Genomic DNA, 19745 nt, shown 5'->3' with positions numbered 1-19745 from the left:
TGGGGGCTCATTTACAGACTTTGCATTTAATTGATTTTTTTCCTCTCTCTTCACATAGTTTGCTTAAATTTCTTCATTTGTTTATATATGCAGAATTACCAATAAGTGGTAATTCTGCCTCACCTGCAGGAAGAAGGATATCTAGGTTGTGTGTGATGTCATGAATGTACTTTGACAATAAATCTGAAATCTGAATTAGCGTCAACAATAGGCCACCCTGCCATTTATACTTCCTCGTTCATTCAGTTAGGTTACAATTGAACTGATTGTGAACTCCACATTTCAGTCTCTCCTTGATTAACAAGAATTCTAACTAACGGTATCTTAAAAAATATGCAAAGATTCTCTTTCCACCATCCTTACTGGAAGAGAATTCCAAAGTCCCATACCATGCAAAAAAAAACAATCAAATCTTAAACACGATAACTCTCCTTGTTAAACAGCAACCCTTGGTTCTATATTCTTCCACAAAATAAAACATAGTTTCCAAACCACCCCATCAATGCTCTTCATGTCTTTGTATGTGTGGTGCACTGTTAGACAGAATCAGATACACACAAGGTAAAGACTGATCAACAGGCTTTAATCCACAAAAACCTCCACAGAGCCAGGCTGGCTGTGGTTGTAGCAACTGGGTGTGAGGCCTTGGGAGGCCAGCACAGGCTTATATCCCAGAGGTTGATCGACACCCGACTGGGTGGGGCTTGATCCATTCAAGCTGACTGATTGGCAGCCGGCCAGGTGTTGTCCTGCCCCCTTACACTCCTGCAGAAACAGAGGTTTCCCCCTGCAGTAGGCTGGTGGTGTACCACCACAGTATGTTTCCACCCATTCTCACTCTTTGAAACCAGACCAGAATCAAATGTAGTGAAACATGAAAGTCTGCAGATGCTGTGATTGTAGTTAAAGCACAGAAATATTGGAGGAAGTCAGCTGGTCTTGCAGCATCCATATGAGGTAAAGATATATTACTGATGTTTCTGGCCTGAGCCCTTCATCAAGAAATAAGTAAAGAACAGGAAATTGTAAGAATAAAGAGATTGAAGGTTGGCCAAGGAGTCCAGACAAATAAAATATGTTAATTGGATATGAGGAGAGATGTGAATTGATTTTGGTTCTATGAAAGGAGACAGAGGGAAAAAGCAACAGGGGGATGAATGGGGTGGGGGTTAACAGAAACAGTTGATGTTAATGCCATCCAGTTGGAAAGTCCCCAGATGGAAAATAAGGTGTTGTTCCTCCAATTTACGGGTGGTCTCACTCTGGCAGTGGATGAGACCATGGGAAGACATGTCAGCAAGCGAATGGGATGGGGAATTGAAATAGGTGGCTACTGGGAGATCCATGTTATTGTGGCATGCAGAGCTGAGGTGCTCAATGAAGCATCTCCCAGTCTGCACCCAGTCTCCCCGATGTAGAGGAGTCCACAACGGGAGCGTCGGTTGCAGTAACTGACCCCTGCAGATTCACAGGTGAAATGTTGCTTCACCCGGAAGGACTGTTTCAGGGCCCAGATGGTGATGTGGTCAAAAGTGGAGAACCTCCTGTGGTGACAGGGGTTAAAGCATCCAAGCCTTTCCCCCAGCTCTGTCTCCCTTTTCCCTCCATCTCCTTGAAGAAGGGCTCAGGCTCGAAACGTCAGTAATACATCTTTGAACACTGCAAGACCAATTGAGTTCTTCCAGCGTTTCTGTGTGATTTTATAGATACAAACTTAGTCTGTCCAACCTTTCCTCATAAGCTGACCTTCCCATTCTTTGTATTCCTTGAGTAAACATGTGAACTGCTTCCAATGCATTAATACCCTTCCTTGAATAAGGAGAGCTAATACTGAACACAGAATTCCAAATGCTTTCTGCTATTTAATCATTACACTGGAGCAATAAACAAGGTAAAGGTTCCATTACTGTCGAGTAATACTACATTTAGAATGTAACAAACATGAAATTCTTTAAGTTTGTCTACCATAAGGAAGACAGAGGCACCACTTTGTCCAGCGCCCCTCTCAGAAACCTACAGCATCTGGTGTTACTAGGCGGTCTGCCCTCCAAGTACTGACCAGCCCTGAGCCTGCTCAGCTCCCGAGATCAGACAATCTCAGGAGCTGAACCACACTGACACCAACAATGACATCCCCTTTCACTTTCCTAATTGCATGCAGTATCTACAAACTGGCAAACCATGTACCCAAATCCCAGAACTCGAAAATCTCCCATCCTATGGAGACTTTTATGGTTTTCCCTACTACATGCTTACTTGCTCCCACACAACATTCGCCAGCTCACTTGATCTCGTGGTCTTCCCATCCAGAGGAGTACAAAGACCAGAATCCGGAGCCCCCCCAAATTGAGGCACTCAGCATCCCACGGGCGGGTGGAAATTTCTCCCCAGGGACGGTGCGTGGCCGACTGAGATCCTCCAGCCTCCTTCTGCCATTCTCACGACATATTGTCCCACCCATCTTCATTCATTCTAGCATTTGGTGCCACGTCTGTCACAGCTTGTTGGCATCTTAAAAACTTGACGGGTGCCGCTGAACAACGTTGGCTGGTCGGTCCACCGACACACTTCAGTGGCACCGCCAAGTTTACGAGAGCCTTTATTTTCAGGGACTTTTAACTCTCTGTTAATTAAGAAAACGTATGGGTTTTTTTTTTGTTTTTAATCTGAAAGTTGGAAACATTAAAAATGCTGCTTAATTAACAGAAGAGGACGGGGCATTAAAGTTTGGGGGGGGGGGGGGAGCGTTGCTGAAGCCTGCTGGCATCCCGGAGATTTGGGGTGAAAGGGGTGAGAGTTGGGGAGAAGTGGTTCTGATGAACGGGGGGGGGGATCCCCAAAAACACACTTGGCAAAGCCCCCAGCGCCGATTTGGGTAGCGGGATAAAATAATGGAAGGGACCTTTTAAATGAAAAGGAGGAGCTACTCCAGTCAGCAGAACGGACCCCAGTGCCTTGGGCTCGGCGGGCCTGTTGGAAGCGCTGCTTGACTTCCTGCTTGCCGGCTGCGCCCTGGCGCTGCCCGTCCCGGTCAGTCCTCACCGCCTCGTCCGTCCGTCTGTGAGCGAGTGCACGGGCGATGACCGCAGAGCCACGGCGGACAGTGGTCAGTTCAGCGCCCCGCATTGGGAGACCAACCCCATCGCTTCCTACACACAAGGCAGCCCACAGATCATCTGCTTCCTTGAGACCGGTGCCTTTCACCGGCTATTAAACGAAGCGTGCCCGCTGACAGCCCCCCGACGGCCCGGAGTGCGCGCTGCTCAGATCAGGGTTCGCCTCCGGGCGGGGAGGGGAGGTGGTTCATCATCGGACACGTGAAGGCTGGATTTGTATTTGGGAGGGGGGGGGGGAGAAACTTGGCCGAGATACTGCATTGTGCCACCGTGGACGGGACGACGAGACATCGCTCTGCTCCGCGCAACAGCGGGGCTGGAACCGAGCTGTGGCTGCAGCTTTCCCGAGGCGCCGCTTGCAATGTTAATCCAGGTAAAACGCTCCGACCCACAGCTTGTAACGTCGTTCAGCGGCTCTTGAAAGTTTCAGAATGTACTCTTCCGCCAACATGCAACTTGAAGCGAACTTGTAGAAGGGCTCAAGCCCGAAACGTTGGCTGTGTATCTTCAGCCTTGGTATCTAAAGTGCACTGTTTGACCTTGACGAAGGGCTCAAGCCCGAAACTTTTACCTTCGCTACATCGAAGGCGCTGCTTGACCTGCTGAGTTTCTCCAGCTTTCTGCTTTTACTTTATCTACTCGGGTGTCAGGTTATTTCCTCCCCCCCCCCCCAAAAAGTCTTGTTTTCATCGTTTCTGGTGGTGCCCTGTGTTTTGTTTTCGCATTGCCGGTTGGAGGAGATTGTTAGCGACCGGAATTACTAGATGTAGTTAGCGACTTATAATCAAGATGCAACTTGCCTTTCAGTCAAACTTTTGAAACATTATGACAGAGTAACCATGAATGTGATTGTCAATCCGAAAAGCAATGGAAATACTCTTAAATCCGAAAAGCAATGGGAATACTCCTAAATCCGAAAGTCCAGACCATTTTGAATACACCGATCTGTTTCACCAAAGTTGTCAAAGTGTTGGGTTATTAAAAAGGAAACTTTTTGAAAGGAAGTTCATTCAACTGCCGATTTGGATTAAAGTTAGTTGCATTGGCTTTCGCAAAGCCAGGCTTGCCTTTCCAGTCGGTAGAGGTTAATGTTGGGTCGGCCCTGTTGAAACCCCTGGTGAACTGCAGTGGAGTATGACCGGTGGTGAGACTGAATGTTGAAGATGGTGAACAAGTGAGTAGGTAGTTAAAACTCCCTGGAAAAAATGCTGAACTTCCTGTTACTTGATCTATCCAATGATATAGTTTCCAAAGTTTGAGGTCGCATCTATGAGTGGCTGAAATCTGCAGTACGTTATTAGTGGCTGGGGAAATGACCACTCCTCTCAAATGTGTTGGCTTTGATTTGTCCAGGCCACTGCTATGATGTTTTCAGTCTCTCAGTCAGCTGCACAAAGACAGAGAGAGCAAATAACTTAACAGTTGTTTGCTTAGCCCTGCCTACTGCTGGAAGTGAAGGAGTGTTTGGGATGGGGGATTGCTTGCACACTGAAGGTCTGTTCACATGGTGGGAGGAGTTACTGTACTACCTCACAAATCCCCACCTGACCACCTTGTCGGGTATCTCCTACCCCGTGCGCAGTAGAGCCTGCAGTTGCCTCAAAGGCCTCATCAGCCACCTCTGAATGAACAGAGCCAGGTGTGGAAGTGATGTATCCTGAAAAACTATCGAAAAAGAAGTTTGCAGAAGTTGACAGTTGCATTTTCTTTCTGTGATGATGTGAGACAGAAAAGCAGACCATTCAGCCCAACTCATCTATGCTGATGAAAGTGCATTCCTGAGATCATACCATTTGCCTGCATGTGCCCAATGCCCCTCCAACCCTTTTCTATCCATGGACATTGTAATCATTTGCACTCCTGCCACTTGTTCCGACAGCTCATTCCAAGTACCTACCACCCTCTGTATAGAAATGTTGTGCCCCTCAGATCTTTCCCTCTCACTTTAAACCTATGCCCTCTGGTTTAAGATATCCATACTCTGGCAGGGAAAAAAGACTGACCATCAACCTTGTTTGTTCTTTATAAACATTGTTTATAAACTTCTATAAGGTCACCCCTTTAGAGAAAAATAAAACCTGCCTATCCTGTCCCTCTTTGTAACTCAAGATCATCCTGACAACCTACTTGTGATTATTCTGTGGTTCTTCCAGCTTATTCACATCCTTCCCTCAACGTAGTAGTCGAAACTATTCTCCAAGAATGGATACACCAGTGCCTCGTACATCTGTGCACAACGTTTCAATTACTGGAGTCACTGCCCTGAACCATGAGGGCAATTGTTGCCTTCACCAACTTGTCTGCCTGTGTCACCATTTACAGGAACTAAGAATTTGTACTTTTACTCCAGTTCTCTCTGTTTTACAAAACGTCACAGCACCTTGTCATATACTGTGTAGATCCTGCCTTGGTTTAAGTAGACATGGCCATGATGAGCAGGACATGACCCAATGCATGGATTGCTGTCCTTTCCTTTATTTTGTGTAGATGAAATAGATTACAGTATTGGTCCTGGTTGTACAGCTTTCAAATATCACCATCCACGCTGCTGTCAATTTCATGTGGTTCATCTCTGTCCTTTACCTTTCTCAATATTTCTGTCCTCCTCAGGGGTAGATTCACAACCATTGTTCAATGGGAGCCCACAATTTCTGCAATTTTATCCTCCATTCCATTCACCCCTTGTGTTCGCTTCATCATGTCTGCCCAGGATTGTTGCCAGGTGTCTGTTTCATTTCCCCCCCCCTCTCTATCTCTCTCTCTTTCTCTCTCTCTCCCACCCACCCAGAGCAAAGAGTAGAAGGTTTCCCTTGCCCTCCACTCTGCCCACCAACCTCCATGTTTAATATCCTGCACCAAAACAATTCAACCCTCCCCCCTTCAGCATGCCCAAGGAATCAGTACCTCCACAACCCCCTGGTTCACCCTTCCATCTTCTGATGAACCAGTGATTTGTCTGTTTTTCATCCAACAATGTTCTACATTGGAGGCTCAAATAAAAATTTGTTTTCATTTGTATTAGTGAAAACAAATGTAGAATGTCTCCATTCAATTTTCCAAGGATGACCCTGAGCTTCCAATTGAATCTCATTTTAATTTTTCACCCTACTCCACTCCGATCTCTCTATCTTTGCACTCACAATATTGCTCTATAGAAGCCCTGTGTCAGTTCCAGGAACATCTCATTTATTGTCCCTTGTGAATCATCATTGAATGAAACAATTTACAGTGTGTGTGTGTCAGAGCAAACCAGTTTTATTTAAAGTCATGCATAATGTAACTTGATTTGTGTACAATAATTCTGATGTGATACCGGATCTGTTGAGTATTTCCAATGTTCCCATTTATTATGGATTTCCAGCAACTAATGTGATCTGTGTCTCACAGTTCTCCTTTCCTCTCCTTCATCATCCTTAACAAGATGCACCATCTCCCTCAGCTGGTGACTCTTCTACATTCCATGGTCTCTACCCTGCTATAGACATTCCCTCTTCTCTGAAACGTAAAACTCTGCATCTTAAGATGGAGTGGATCACTCCCTGCCATTATTAGCATGGCCAATCTGCAGAGGAACACTTCCATTACTCTCCCTTGTCCTGGTGTTCTGACACTTCCCCACTGAGGCTCCTGCCCGGGAGCCCGAGGTCTACTGCTGCAGGTGCCAGGAGCCTGACATCCCTGGTCAGTTAGGGTCTGAAAAAAAAATTTGAATAAATGAGGATTTCAGAGAATCTGTTTTTGGATAATCGGAGTTGTACTGTAGTTTAAAGAAGCCACATTGTTCAATTTTGGTGTTGGCAATAAAGCCTGCAGTTTCCTTGTAATCTTCCACACTTGTTAAGATGAACATTATTTGTGGGTACAGGTGACCTATTCATTAAGGCCTTTCGGACTACAGAAATTTGCCCTAACCAAATTCACAGATCTCCACCCCAAAATCTGATATATGGAATCAAATTCAATCACACGGAATTTGTTTAAAAAAAAAAGTTAAATTAATTAACTTTTTTTTTCAATTCTTGAGGTACGTGTCTTCATAAGATGCAAAATCTCTTTAAAAGTAGCATTGGGCCCTTGATGTGGGGGGAGTACCTGCTTGGCCACTTTACTGTATGATAGTATAGCTCCAGGATAACTTGATGTTTTGACCTGTCATCAAAGAGTAATATTATCCCCTAAATTAATATTATAAATTAATATAAACAGTCAGTGGAAAAATTCTAACCTTATATTGAAATGCTGCTTGAATTGCCTGTCAAAACTTGTTGGGATGGGGAGAAACGGAAGAGAGAGTTAAATCCTGAGTTGTGTTTAGCAATTCCTGAAGGCAGTTCAAGCAGGGAGTCCTGTAACACTGGTCGTAAAACTTAAATTGTGGATTAAAATGGGTGTATTTATCAATGGAAAAACTATGAGAAGAAATCATGGAAATATTTTGAAATTTAGATGGTAGAAAATAGCATTGAAATGGCAAGATGTCATCTTGCAGAAGAGATGGCTATGGTAGCTCATGGGATCCATGGAGTGGCATGCCTCATTTTCAGATTTTGAAGGGTTCTGGCTTTTGCTCTGGTATTATTTGAGTTCCTCCAGCAGATTTTTTTTTCAGTTTATCAGTGTATTTGATAAAGATCTTATTCTGTAATGTTACTCCCTCTTCCCACACCCCCCCCTCCCCCTCTTTGACCTCTCTTCCTATGCACTTTGAAACCTCTAAACTCTGGTACTGCATCAGCTAATCCCGCCCTTGTATCAGCCAAGACTCTGTAATGGTCACAACATTTTAATTCCACGTCCTGATCCATGTTCTAAGTTATCTCCCTTATTCCTAATACTTCTGGCATTGAAGTAGACACATTTCAATCCTTCCAGCTGACTTCATTTATGTTCCGTCCACTGCCTGTCCTTCCTCACATTCTTACTGTATTATCCTTTTCATCATCTGCTCTATTCTCTACCCTATTCTTTTTCTTTGGCTTGGCTTCGCGGACGAAGATTTATGGAGGGGTATGTCCACGTCTGCTGCAGGCTCGTTGGTGACTGACAAGTCCGATGCGGGACAGGCAGGCATGGTTGCAGCAGTTGCAAGGGAAAATTGGTTGGTTGGGGTTGGGTGTTGGGTTTTTCCTCCTTTGTCTTTTGTCAGTGAGGTGGGCTCTGCGGTCTTCTTCAAAGGAGGTTGCTGCCCGCCGAACTGTGAGGCGCCAAGATGCACGGTCGGAGGCGATATCAGCCCACTGGCGGTGGTCAATGTGGCAGGCACCAAGAGATTTCTTTAAGCAGTCCTTGTACATCTTCTTTGGTGCACCTCTGTCTCAGTGGCCAGTGGAGAGCTCGCCATAGAACACGATCTTGGGAAGGCGATGATCCTCCATTCTGGAGATGTGACCCACCCAGCGCAGTTGGGTCTTCAGCAGCATGGATTCAATGCTTGCGGTCTCTGCCAGCTCGAGTACATCGATGTTGGTGATGAAGTCATTCCAATGAATGTTGAGGATGGAGCGGAGACAGCACTGATGGAAGCATTCTAGGAGCCGTAGGTGATGCCGGTAGAGGACCCATGATTCGGAGCTGAACAGGAGCATGGGTATGACAACAGCTCTGTACACACTGATCTTTGTGTGTTTTTTCCAGACTCTTTTGTGTAGTCTTCCAAAGGCGCTATTTGCCTTGGCGAGTCTGTTGTCTATCTCTTTATTGTGGTTCTATATCCCCTGCCAAACTAGCTTAACCCTCCCAACAGCTCAAGCAAATCTTCCCACCAGGATATTGGTCTTCTTCCAGTTCAGGTGTAACCATCTTTTTTTTTAACCAATTCTACCTTCCCAAGAAGAGACCCAAATAATCCAGAAACCTGAAACACTACCCCCCCCTCCCCCAAATATACAATGCATTCATCTGCCTTATCATCCTATTCTTACCCTCATTGGCATGTGGCACAGGCTGCAATCCTGAGATTGCTATCCTTGGGGTCCTGTATTTCAGCCTCCTACCTAACTCGCTGCATTCTCTCTTCAGAACTTCATCATTTTTGCTGACATGCCATTGTAACCAATTTGTGCCACAAATTCTGGCTGCTCCCCTTCTCTTTTCAGGATGCCATGGACCAGATCTGAGACATGGGAGGCAACGTATAATGTCCTGTCTGCTCCTCTATTGAATCCCCTATCACTACCACTCTCCTTTTCTCCCACCTTCCCAGTGCCAGAGACTAGTTACTTCAGCTCTCCCTGGTAGATTGTCTCCCTAACAGTATAGAAAGTGGTATACTTAATATTGAGGGGAATGTATAGGCATACGCTGTCCTACCTGTCCGCTTGCACTTAGCTACCTGCCTCCTACAGCTTAGATTTGACTGCCTCCCTGTAGCTGTTATCTATGAACTCTTCATTCTCCCATACAAGCTGAAGGTCATCAAGCTGCAGCTTCAGTCCCCTATCATGGTCTGCATGGAGCTGCAACTTGATATACCTCTTGCAAGTGTGGCTATCAGGGGGATGGCAAGTCTCCCAGAATTTCCACATCTCACAAGATGTTGCCATTTACTGGTCACCATTTTGACTATTCTACCTTGGTGCTAATACAAGGTCAAAGAATAAATAATAATAACCTTCCACTAGATTCTTACCTTAGTTTCTTCCTCTTATCGCCAAAGCCTCAACTCATCACTATGACTTTGGCCCACTCACAATGGCGACTCCCAAGATGGCTGCTCCCCTTATACCTTTCACCTCATTAAACTGTCCCACTCTCACACCAACTCACTTTCACTGGAAAAGGAAGTTTTCAGCTCAGCAGATGCCTTATTAAACAGATGTGTTAGAAAAATATCTACTAAAATGTGTTAATCTCCAAAGCAGAAAAATTTAGTTTGAAAAATTACAATAAAAATCAAGTTACAAGTAATCTGTGAGCTGTATAAATTAATACTTGTTTGTTACCCACTACTTGTTGCTAATTGAAGATGTAAATGTTTGACTTCAGATGAAAATCAGTTTATTTAGCAACCATTTGCTTTTGGGTAGTATCTTTTAAGAATTAAACTGCTCCCAAGACTTCATGGGAGAGTGTCAGACAAAAACTGATAATCCAGTCAATGTGAGAAGCACAAGGCAAAATAATCAAAACTTGCTCAAAAATACTGGCTTCAGGGAGAAGCGTGAAAGAATTGAGGAAATTTGGGTAATGGCTCTTCATGCAATCCATCCACAGAGAGATAAATAAAAATAAACCAAAATTGAAGACATCTAGAAAGGTTAGAGGGATGGAGGTGATTATAAGGGATGGAGGTGATTATAATGGATGGGTTTCAAAATAAGAATCTAAATAAGACAATAATGGGTGTGTCAGTTGTTTCATCTTGTATGTGTGAGTTTTTAGACCACACATGGATGAAAGAAAGGGTTCTTTACTTTAAAGTTGATGTAAACAGCACCATGAGGCATGCCATAAGGCTGCAAGCCTCCATTCCAGTGCCCTACTCTGTGTCAGCCCCCGGTGGTAGCCAAGTATAATCAAACAGTAAGGCATTGCAACCAAGATCTCTATCATTATATCAGTGTTGATTAGAACTCCAGGAGAAGAGCATTGAAATATTCAAGCCTGGAGCAGCAAACAAATAATTTCTGGTGGTAAATGAAATGAGACAGGTACAGGCACAAATAATATTTACTGAAGCAGGAAAGATGATATTCAACCTTGATTGAGTTCAGGCATGTTCCAAGGAGCAGTTCATGATTAAACATATTTTCATTGCCTCTTGATCATAGTCATACAACTTTAAAAATGGCCCTTCACCTCATCAAGACCCCACCCTCAATTTTTTCATGGCCATTTTTTACACTAACCTACATTTTATTCTCCCCATATTTCCATCAATTTACCCCCCCCCCCCCCATACACACACACACAGATTCTGCCACTCATCCACACATGAGATGCCATTAACAATGCCAGTAAACCTTTCAACCCCCATGTCTTTGGAATGTGGGAAAAAGCAAGAGCATACAAGATAAAAATCCACCCAGTCACAGAGAGAACATGCAAACTCCACACAGACAGCTCCCGAGATCAGAATTAAACTCTAGTTGCTGAAAGTGTGAGGCAATAACTACCATCTGAGCCACTTTTTTCTCTCTCTTGGGAGTAGGTTATTTGAATGGATAGACATTACATTGTATTTTCAAGAAATATCTTGGGAGATTATTGAAGACTCATTATGTGAAGCAAACATTAATGCAATAGAATAACTTGGAACTTTAGAACTAGCTTCACAATCACAATTGACAATCTCTACACTAATTATTAAAGTAATCCTCTGGAGTATTTGATGCTGTATTAAAGGTTTTTCAAGGTTTAATCAGTTGCTTTCTACTAAGGATTATGAGATTTTCATTGTTTGTGTTTGAAGAGCTAGTCATAACTTGGAACTGTGATTGTAGCCATCTTTTTATTAATCAGTCGCCATACAAGTATAGAGGCAAGAGAGATCAGATGGAAGAATCTCCCCTGAAAATAGAAGTACATTAACTGTTGTACCATTTGAATACAATGATAATACATGATAATCCATTCGCTGTGAACATGACTATTTTTTAATAGACAGTCTTGGTGGCCAATTAACTGGGACCTCCCATAATCCTGCACATCAATTTGAGTCAGAGAACCTCTTGTGATATTTGTGTCAAATGATTGAATTCTAAAATGTCTAGTGCTTTAATCTCTGGCCTTCTCATCAAATGTTACCCTTATCATTATCATTATTTTAGCAGTGTCTCCTGGCTTGGATTTTCAGTGTTATTATTTGAGGAGTTAATTGGGATCCAAACAACACAGCTCTTTGTCTCATCCATCAACATGGTCCATTATGTTTCCTGCTGTTTGGTCAAACATCCCAGAATGCCACATGTTCATACTATATTTGCTGTGTCACTATATCAACAGGTACAGCTTGAGGAGCCAATCATTGCATAAATACTAAGTTTCGTTTCGAGGATCACTCTGTCTAGGAGCTGCAGGCTGTGAAACCTTGCAACTGTAATTCTAATAGGGAGTGATCTTTGTTTGCATAGCTGCACCTGAAATTTTAAAAGCTTTCCATTATCAAGACGAGATTGAGGCGGTATGAAAGGATAAAGACATTCAATGGCTGTGACTTGGTTTTGCTTGTGTCATGGATTTGCACACCTCTCTCTGCTCCCTATCAGTGACTAAGATAACAGAATGACACCTGGAACGAGTCACAGAATCTCCTTTGTAGAAAACACAACCAGGAATGAAAACCTAAAAGGATTTTATGATAGTAATCTCAGCACCTTCTTTGGGTTACCATCTTCAACTCCTATGCACTTGGTTTTAGATTGGCAGCGCGGGTAAGTAATGTTGAAGAAGTTATTTGGCAAGGCAATGAGTAGAGGAGCAGAGGCATTAGGTTACAACTGTTCAAGACCTTGGCAAGATTGCACTTGGAGTATTGTTCCCCGGTTCCATTACTATAGGGAAGGCATCATTAAGCTGGAAAAGGTGGTGCGGCAAAGATTCACAAAAATGTTGCATGAATTGGCAGGCTTAGATTTTAAAGAAAGTCTGGATAGGCTGGGACTTTTCTTCCTGGAGCATGGAAAGGTGAGAGGGACATTCGTGGAGGTCTATAAAATCATGAGAGGTAGCGATAAGGAAAATAGTCAGCATTATTCCATAAATCTTAAACAAGAAAGCATAGAAGTGCGATTTTGGGGGGGGTGGGGGGGGGAAGAATACAGAGTGGGAACTTTTTAAACACTGGCTGTACTCCTTGAAGTTCAGAAGAATGAGGGGAGCTCATAGAAGCATTTCGGATGTTGAAAAGCCTGGTCAGAGTAGATGTGGCAAAGTTATTTGCCATGCTAGGAGAGTCGAGGACAAGAGGGCATATCTTCAGGTTTGAAGAGTGTCCATTTAAGACAGAGATGCAAAGGAATTTCTTTAGCCAGAGAGTGGTGAATCTCTAGAATTTGCTGCCACGGCAGATGGTGGAGGCCATCTTTGGGTGCATTTAAGGCCAAGATTGATGGATATCTGAATATTCAGGGTATCAGTGGTTATGGGGAGAAATTAGGGGAGTGGAGCTGAGAGGGAGAATGGATCTGGTCATGATGGAAAGGTGGAGCAGACTCAACAAACCAAATGGCCTACTGTTTCCATATTTGTGGTCTTGTATGGAGTGAGTTTCCAAAGGAAGTGGGAGAGGTGGGTACATTTGAAAGGCATATAAGCTTAAGAAATGTTTAAAGGGAAATGAACACAGGCAATTGGGACTTCCTTGACCCGACAACATGCTATAGATGTTGGCCAACGAGCATGTTTCTCTGTTGTAAAACCCTGTCTCAGACACTTTAATCTGAGATCAGACTGAGCTGTCAAGAGATGCCACAACATTTGAACTGGTCACTTGTGTCTCAATTTTCAATCAAAATTGTGAATTTCAAGCTTTGAAGAGAAAAGACTTTTAGTTGTGCAAGGCAATGCGCATGGATTTATTACATCATTCTGATTGATTAATTCCAGTTTAAGAATGAAACACAAAAATCTGAAGATGCCTTGATTGTAGTAAAGGCATAAAAATGCTGGAGGAACTCAGCAGGTCTTGCAACATCCATAGCAGGTAAAGATATATCACCAACGTTTTGGGCTTGAGCCTGTCTTGACAAAGGACTCAGTCCTGAAACATTGAATTGTATATCTTTGCCTCCTAGGGATGCTATGGAACCTATTGAGTTTCTCCAGCACTTTTGTGTATAAAAGAGCCTGGGAATGTTATATGACCACCGGTTAAAAAGTCTCTTTTTGTGGCTCCATTGAAGGCGTTAAGGTTGACCATTTATGGATGTTGTTTCTGTGGGTAGTCAGCCAGACCACAAAGCAGAGCATCGACTCATTTTGACACACATCATTTCATAGAGAAATTAGTTGCTTGCCAAACAAACCATTGGTCACTCATCTTGTTCATCTGTCTCTAATTGATGCAAGAGCCTGGAAATCTCTCCACCAAGGTAATAGGACTGGAAAGTAAAGGAATTCATGGCAATGCTAGCATATTGGGAAATGGGGCCCATTGACAGTGGACAGAATTCCAGAAGTAAGTGCAAATGCCTGCTAGGACTGCCTCAAGGACCGGAGTTTCCACAGGCACTTGCTTTTCATCTTGTCCTCTATTTGACAGGTATGGCCTTCTGCAGGCCACTTTTTCCTCCCTGCCCTAATCTGCTTTCTCCTGCAGGCTAAAGCAGATAAATCAGAGATTAGTTCTCCAGTCCTCCAATGTTATCTGCAAGAAAAAAAGTCAGAGGCTGAGAACAAGGTTACTCACACAAGCCATCTAGAAAGATGCTGAGTGAACGTACCTCTTGTTGATGTATTTCCCTGCCCTGTCTAAATTATATTGTCGGTGCCGTGAAGTTCCTTTAATTCGCATCTCCTGAGTGGGAGTGGAGGATTAACAGATCTGCGAATAATTTTGTATCTGACAGAAGACTGGCGTTTTTTAAAAAAAAATAGCATCCACTTTAGTGCATCCTAAAGCCAGGCTTCCTAGTGCTCCACAGGCATTGAAAAGGAATTGCAATGACAGATCGCCTTGCCTGCAGCTCAGCTAGTTCAAGCTCCTTATTTTCACCGCTGTATTATACGTGAGAGCATGGCTTAGTTGGGCAGCCTTTCTGCCTCCTGATTCAGTCACGTGTGGGTTCATCCCCACCAAATGATCTGAGAACAAAAATTTCAGAATAATGGGCACTTCTGCACTTTTGAGGAATGCTGTGGTAAGAAACGAAGGCTTGAGACACTCCCAGCACTTTTGAGGAAAGGAATGTAGACCAGCCAAATAGTATTCCAGCTGCTTCCAAATTTGATTGTTGCTCTTTTTCTATTTGCAGCTATTTATAGCTGAGGAAACTTGAGTAAGAAGGATCTTGTCTATGTGCAAATCTCTTGAGAATCAAAATTTAAGTCATTGTAAAGATGCAAACATGTGTCCAATTTCTGCACACCACAAAGCCTTTGTAATCTCCAAAGGCCAGCCAGATTTTGCAGGATTTATTCCTAAAGTGGCAAAATGCCAGGAAAAAAATAACGTAAATTCCTCGGTTTAAAAATAAAGAAACATCAAGTTTATCTGAGCTTAGTGTGCTTGGTTTAATGAAAAGGAGGGGAGAAAAAATAGATGAGGTCTTCATGCTGTGGTTTGTACTTGTCTTGAAAAGCCCATTCCTCTGGTTATTACGAAATGCATTCATCTGTTTCAAAGTTCATACGTTAGTCAGATGTGCTGTTCCCATAATGTACTTGTCACTTCTTGTACAATGTCCTGTTTTAAAAACACAAAAGCTGCAGATGATCAAATCTCGAGCAAACCAAAAATTGCTGGAAGAACTCAGCAGATCAGGTGGTATCCATGGGGAAGAAATGGTCAATCAACCTTTCCGGCCTGAATCTTGATTAAAAAGTTCAAACGTGAAATGGTGACTGACCATTTCTCCCCAAGGATACAGTCTGGCCAGCTGGGTCACTTCAGCCATTCTCTGTTTGCTAAGCAACAGGGTTGGTGGTATTTTTTAATTTAAAATGCTTAATTTTAATAATTTGGCACAAAAAAAATTTGTAATGACCTTTAACGTTGGTTGGAGTTTGTGACCTCCTTTGATGGGTGTGGTGGGATGAAATCAAAACTTCAAACCTTCCCAAATTAGGCAGGAGTGTGTTCCTATGAATGAACAAGTTTATTGTATGTAAATGCAATGTACAGAACCAGAGTCTCACTTGCTGAACATTTATAGTTATGTAAAACACACTAACACCAATTGTAGGATTAAGATGCCTCGAAGAAAGAAAAGAAACAAGATAATAAATAATAACAGCGCATATAACCCTGAAATTCTTTTTCCTGCGGGCAAGGCAGAATTACCACTTATGGGTAGTGCGGAAAAAAACGCACAATATACACATCTAAACAAAGAGAGAAGTGTAAACAAATAACAATTATAAAGAAATTGTGCAATACAGAATTTTTTTTAAAAATTCAATAAAGTGCGCAAGTAAAAGTCCTTAAGTGAGTCCCTGATGGAGTTTGTTGTTGAGTCTGATGGTGCAAGGGACAGGAAAAAAAATAGTAATACCCATTGGTTGTCCATTCGTGGAAAGAGTGAGAGCCATCAGTAGTGCAGGCAGACTTGTAGTGGTGTTGTAGTAGTCTTATGGTTTGGGAGATACAGGAGGTTCAACAGGCCAATAAAACAATGTAGGAGTGTTCAAACCTTGATATAAAAAGAAAAAAAAAGACAATAACATTTCTAAATATTAGAGCTATTTTGTGCAAATTATGAAGATGTTTCAAATGTTTAATTACATTAGCTACACAAGTTCCCCAGTGTCAGTCAGAAAGAAAAAATATTATTCTACTTTGCAATAAAATTCAGGACTCTGAAGTGGAAAGAAATATGCTTTTCATTTGCACAAGGTTCCCTTAGTGGAGCCAACATGTTAACATCACATGGTTTAATTTTAAAAGTATTTATTCATCAGATGTTCTGCATTAAACGATGCACAGTTTGAAAACAAAGCAAAGAATGATAAATGCTAACAGTTTGTAGTCAAATTGAAATTTTCCCTGAAAACAAAATATTTTTGATTCTGAATAATTTTAAATTGCAGTACAGCGTTAATAATGGTGGTTGTACTGCAACAGATTTCCCATTTTTCTTTCAATAGTATAGGAGTAATAAAACACTCTGAGATTAATATTGTTAAAACAAGAAAGTCTGCTTTGATTGCAGGTTAATACACAAAAATGCTGGAGTAACACAGCTGGTCACTTAGCTTTTTTTTTATGGGGATGTCATGTGGTGACGTGGTGTGTACGTGAAAATCCATTGTCCTGATTTATTAGTTTTTTTTAAAGTAAAGATTTAGGGTGGAAAACTTCTCAAAGTGTTTTTAAACACAGAAGCAACATTTTACAACAGAAAGAGAAAAGGAGGATTAAAAACATTGCAGACTTGCCTTGAGCCTGACGGGAAGAGCAGACTGGAGGGTCTCCAATGACTGTGAAGCAGCAGACTGGAATTCGAGTGGATCCTGAGGGAGCGATCTGGAAGTAGAAACGTCTGCTAGCGCCCATCTGAAGCAACAGGGATATGACGTCACAGAAAGAACTGGGAAAGGACCCGGAGTAGATTGTGTATGCGCAGTAAACCGGGGCCCTCCGTAAGGTCCGAGATTGAGTCGGACTCAGAAAGATCTGCAACCGACAAGGAAAATTAAGAAGAAGAAATGCAAATTATTTGAAGAGGAGACATGGAAAGAAGGACTTTAAGTAGTAAGAGAAGGTTGTTGGCTCTGCATCGGTCGGTTAGTGGTCACCTCATCTCTGTATGCAAACTCCTCATTCTCACTAATAAGGCCCACCACGGTTGTGTCATCAGTGAACTTTATTTTTGTTTTTTTTGTGTTTTTTGTCTTTTTTTTATATATATAACCCCCCCGCCCCCCCGTCATCAGTGAACTTGATGATGTGGTTCGAGCTGTGTTTAGCTGCACGGTCGTGGGTCAGCGGAGTGAACAGCAAAGTCAGCCTTTGTCATGTGTGAGCAAAAAGCAGACAGGTACCTGAATAAAATACTGGGGGGAGGGGCAGGGGGAGGAGCACAAGCCCATCGTCCAGTGGATATGGGTAGGTGAGCACTTTAGTGTACTAAACTAAGAATAATGTTTCTTTTTTTAAAAGAATAAATTAGGAACTTTGAGGGCACATATTTAACCTCCTCACTGTAGCACAGCGACAAAACTGGTAGAGCCACCACCTCGCAGCACCAGAGAGGCCATGGTTCAGTTGCCTCAGGTGCTGCTTGCAAATTCTCCCTGCAATCGTGCGAGTTTCCCCACGGGTGTGGAGGTTTCCACCCGCGTCACGATGATGTACAGATTGTTGGGTTAATTGGTCCCTCGTGAATCTGAGTTGTAGAATCCGTCAGAGTCGATGAGAATTTAAAAAAACAATCAGTGGTTAGACTGAAGGGTTGGTTTCTGTGCAGTGTCACTGTGTAACAAGCCAGGCTCTCTCAACCATCACTGCCTTTTAAATATGACATAGCAAATTTCAGCACAGTTTAGGCCCTTCTGCTCACGATGTGGGGCCAACCTATGAAAATCCACTTCACAATCTAATCCTTCTGAACCTCATACCCATAACCCTCTATTGTTCTCAAATCCATGCCATATTCAACTGTAATCAACTTGCGTATTGTAGAATCAACACTTCTCAGCACATCTTAGATTTCTAAATCTTACAAATTGTCCAGCAGATAAAATCAGAAATTAACTTATTTTAATCCTCACCTGCTAAAGTGCCAGGAAAATGATAAAGCATCTCAGAATGTTTATTAAATATGAAGCAACAGGTATGTTTTTAGTGCTGCCTTGTCTTCATAGAAATTGAAGTATGCTGACATCTTAAGAAGACTGTACTGGAGCTGGTATATTGTGTATTGAATCAAGTTTCCCATTGAGGCAATTCTGCTACTACAGTGGTATCCAGCACCTCTGGGGATTGGTAAATACCGGATAAATGAATTTTTCCGGTTGCTTGAGATTGCCTGCTGCGTGGATTGGCGAACTAACAGTGAAGCGCACCCAATTTTAAATATTTTAACTTTTTACCTACTTATTTTGCACAATTTTTTTGCTATTTGCTTGAGGCTGCTGGTTACTGGAGGTCCAGATAACAGGGGTTTTCTGTATTTTACTTGTATACGGGATATCTTTAGAAACTCTTTTAATCATGTGGTATGACCCATGGTTGTGCTCAACGACTGCAATTTAATTGAGAATTAACTGCCTTCAATAAAAGATATTACTGTTTTTTTTTGTAACTCTACATCTGGTATTTATTCATGCATCATTGTTGTTTATGTAACAACATTTTAATTTCTCTTTAAGTATCTTTGGTTTGCAGACACTTTGAATGAAGCTAGTTTATACTTTAAAAAAAATTCATTTCTTACTTTAAAATCTTGTCCTCCATCTGGGTATAACCATGCTTCTCATGCGTCCTCTTGAAGTTTCCTTTTCCTGCATTTGAAATTTTAATTTTGCAATTTTCTGTCAGTATTTCTATTTATTAATATAGACAGACTCCTCTATCCTGCCCTCCTTCAATTTCTCACTTGCATGATGCACCTCAAACATTTCAACCAAAGTACTTTTGTCAATCTCGAGAGGAATGGCTTATCTGCACTTGCTGGAACTTGGTTTTTCACCTGGTCAATGGATATGTGCATTGTATATGGCAATAAACTCATTATCATTTGATCAATGTTATCTGTCTTTCCTCATCTGCTATCTCAACTCGTTGTCTAAATCAGTGGTTTTCAAACTTTTTCCTTCCACTCACATACCACCTTAAATAATCCCTATCCCTATGCCATAGGTGTTGTGTGATTAGTAAGGGAACTTAGGGAAAACCACTGTTTTAATTGTACCTAATTGACTTGTTATGTGCATGGTTTCATAACTCCAAAGGAAATGACCCAATGACAATTTTTGCAAGCAAAATATTTCAGTAACAATTGGGTCTAGAGCAGTGGTTCTCAACTTTTT

At 42.3% G+C, this 19745-nt stretch overlaps 1 protein-coding gene across 1 annotated transcript in view; it reads left to right on the top strand.

The window, feature by feature from the left end:
• The first annotated feature begins 2952 nt into the window (after positions 1–2952).
• LOC138765013 (alpha-1,3-mannosyl-glycoprotein 4-beta-N-acetylglucosaminyltransferase C-like) overlaps positions 2953–19745 on the top strand; it is a 50905-nt gene continuing 34112 nt past the window's right edge. Inside the window, exon 1 of the mRNA XM_069941625.1 lies at positions 2953–3489. The gene's annotated coding sequence lies outside the window, so the exon portion shown is untranslated. The remainder of the gene's footprint in view (positions 3490–19745) is intronic.

The sequence above is a fragment of the Narcine bancroftii genome, chromosome 5 (genome assembly GCF_036971445.1).
Source record: "Narcine bancroftii isolate sNarBan1 chromosome 5, sNarBan1.hap1, whole genome shotgun sequence".
NCBI classification, from domain to species: Eukaryota; Metazoa; Chordata; class Chondrichthyes; order Torpediniformes; family Narcinidae; genus Narcine; species Narcine bancroftii.
This window is presented reverse-complemented; position numbering and strand designations above follow the sequence as displayed.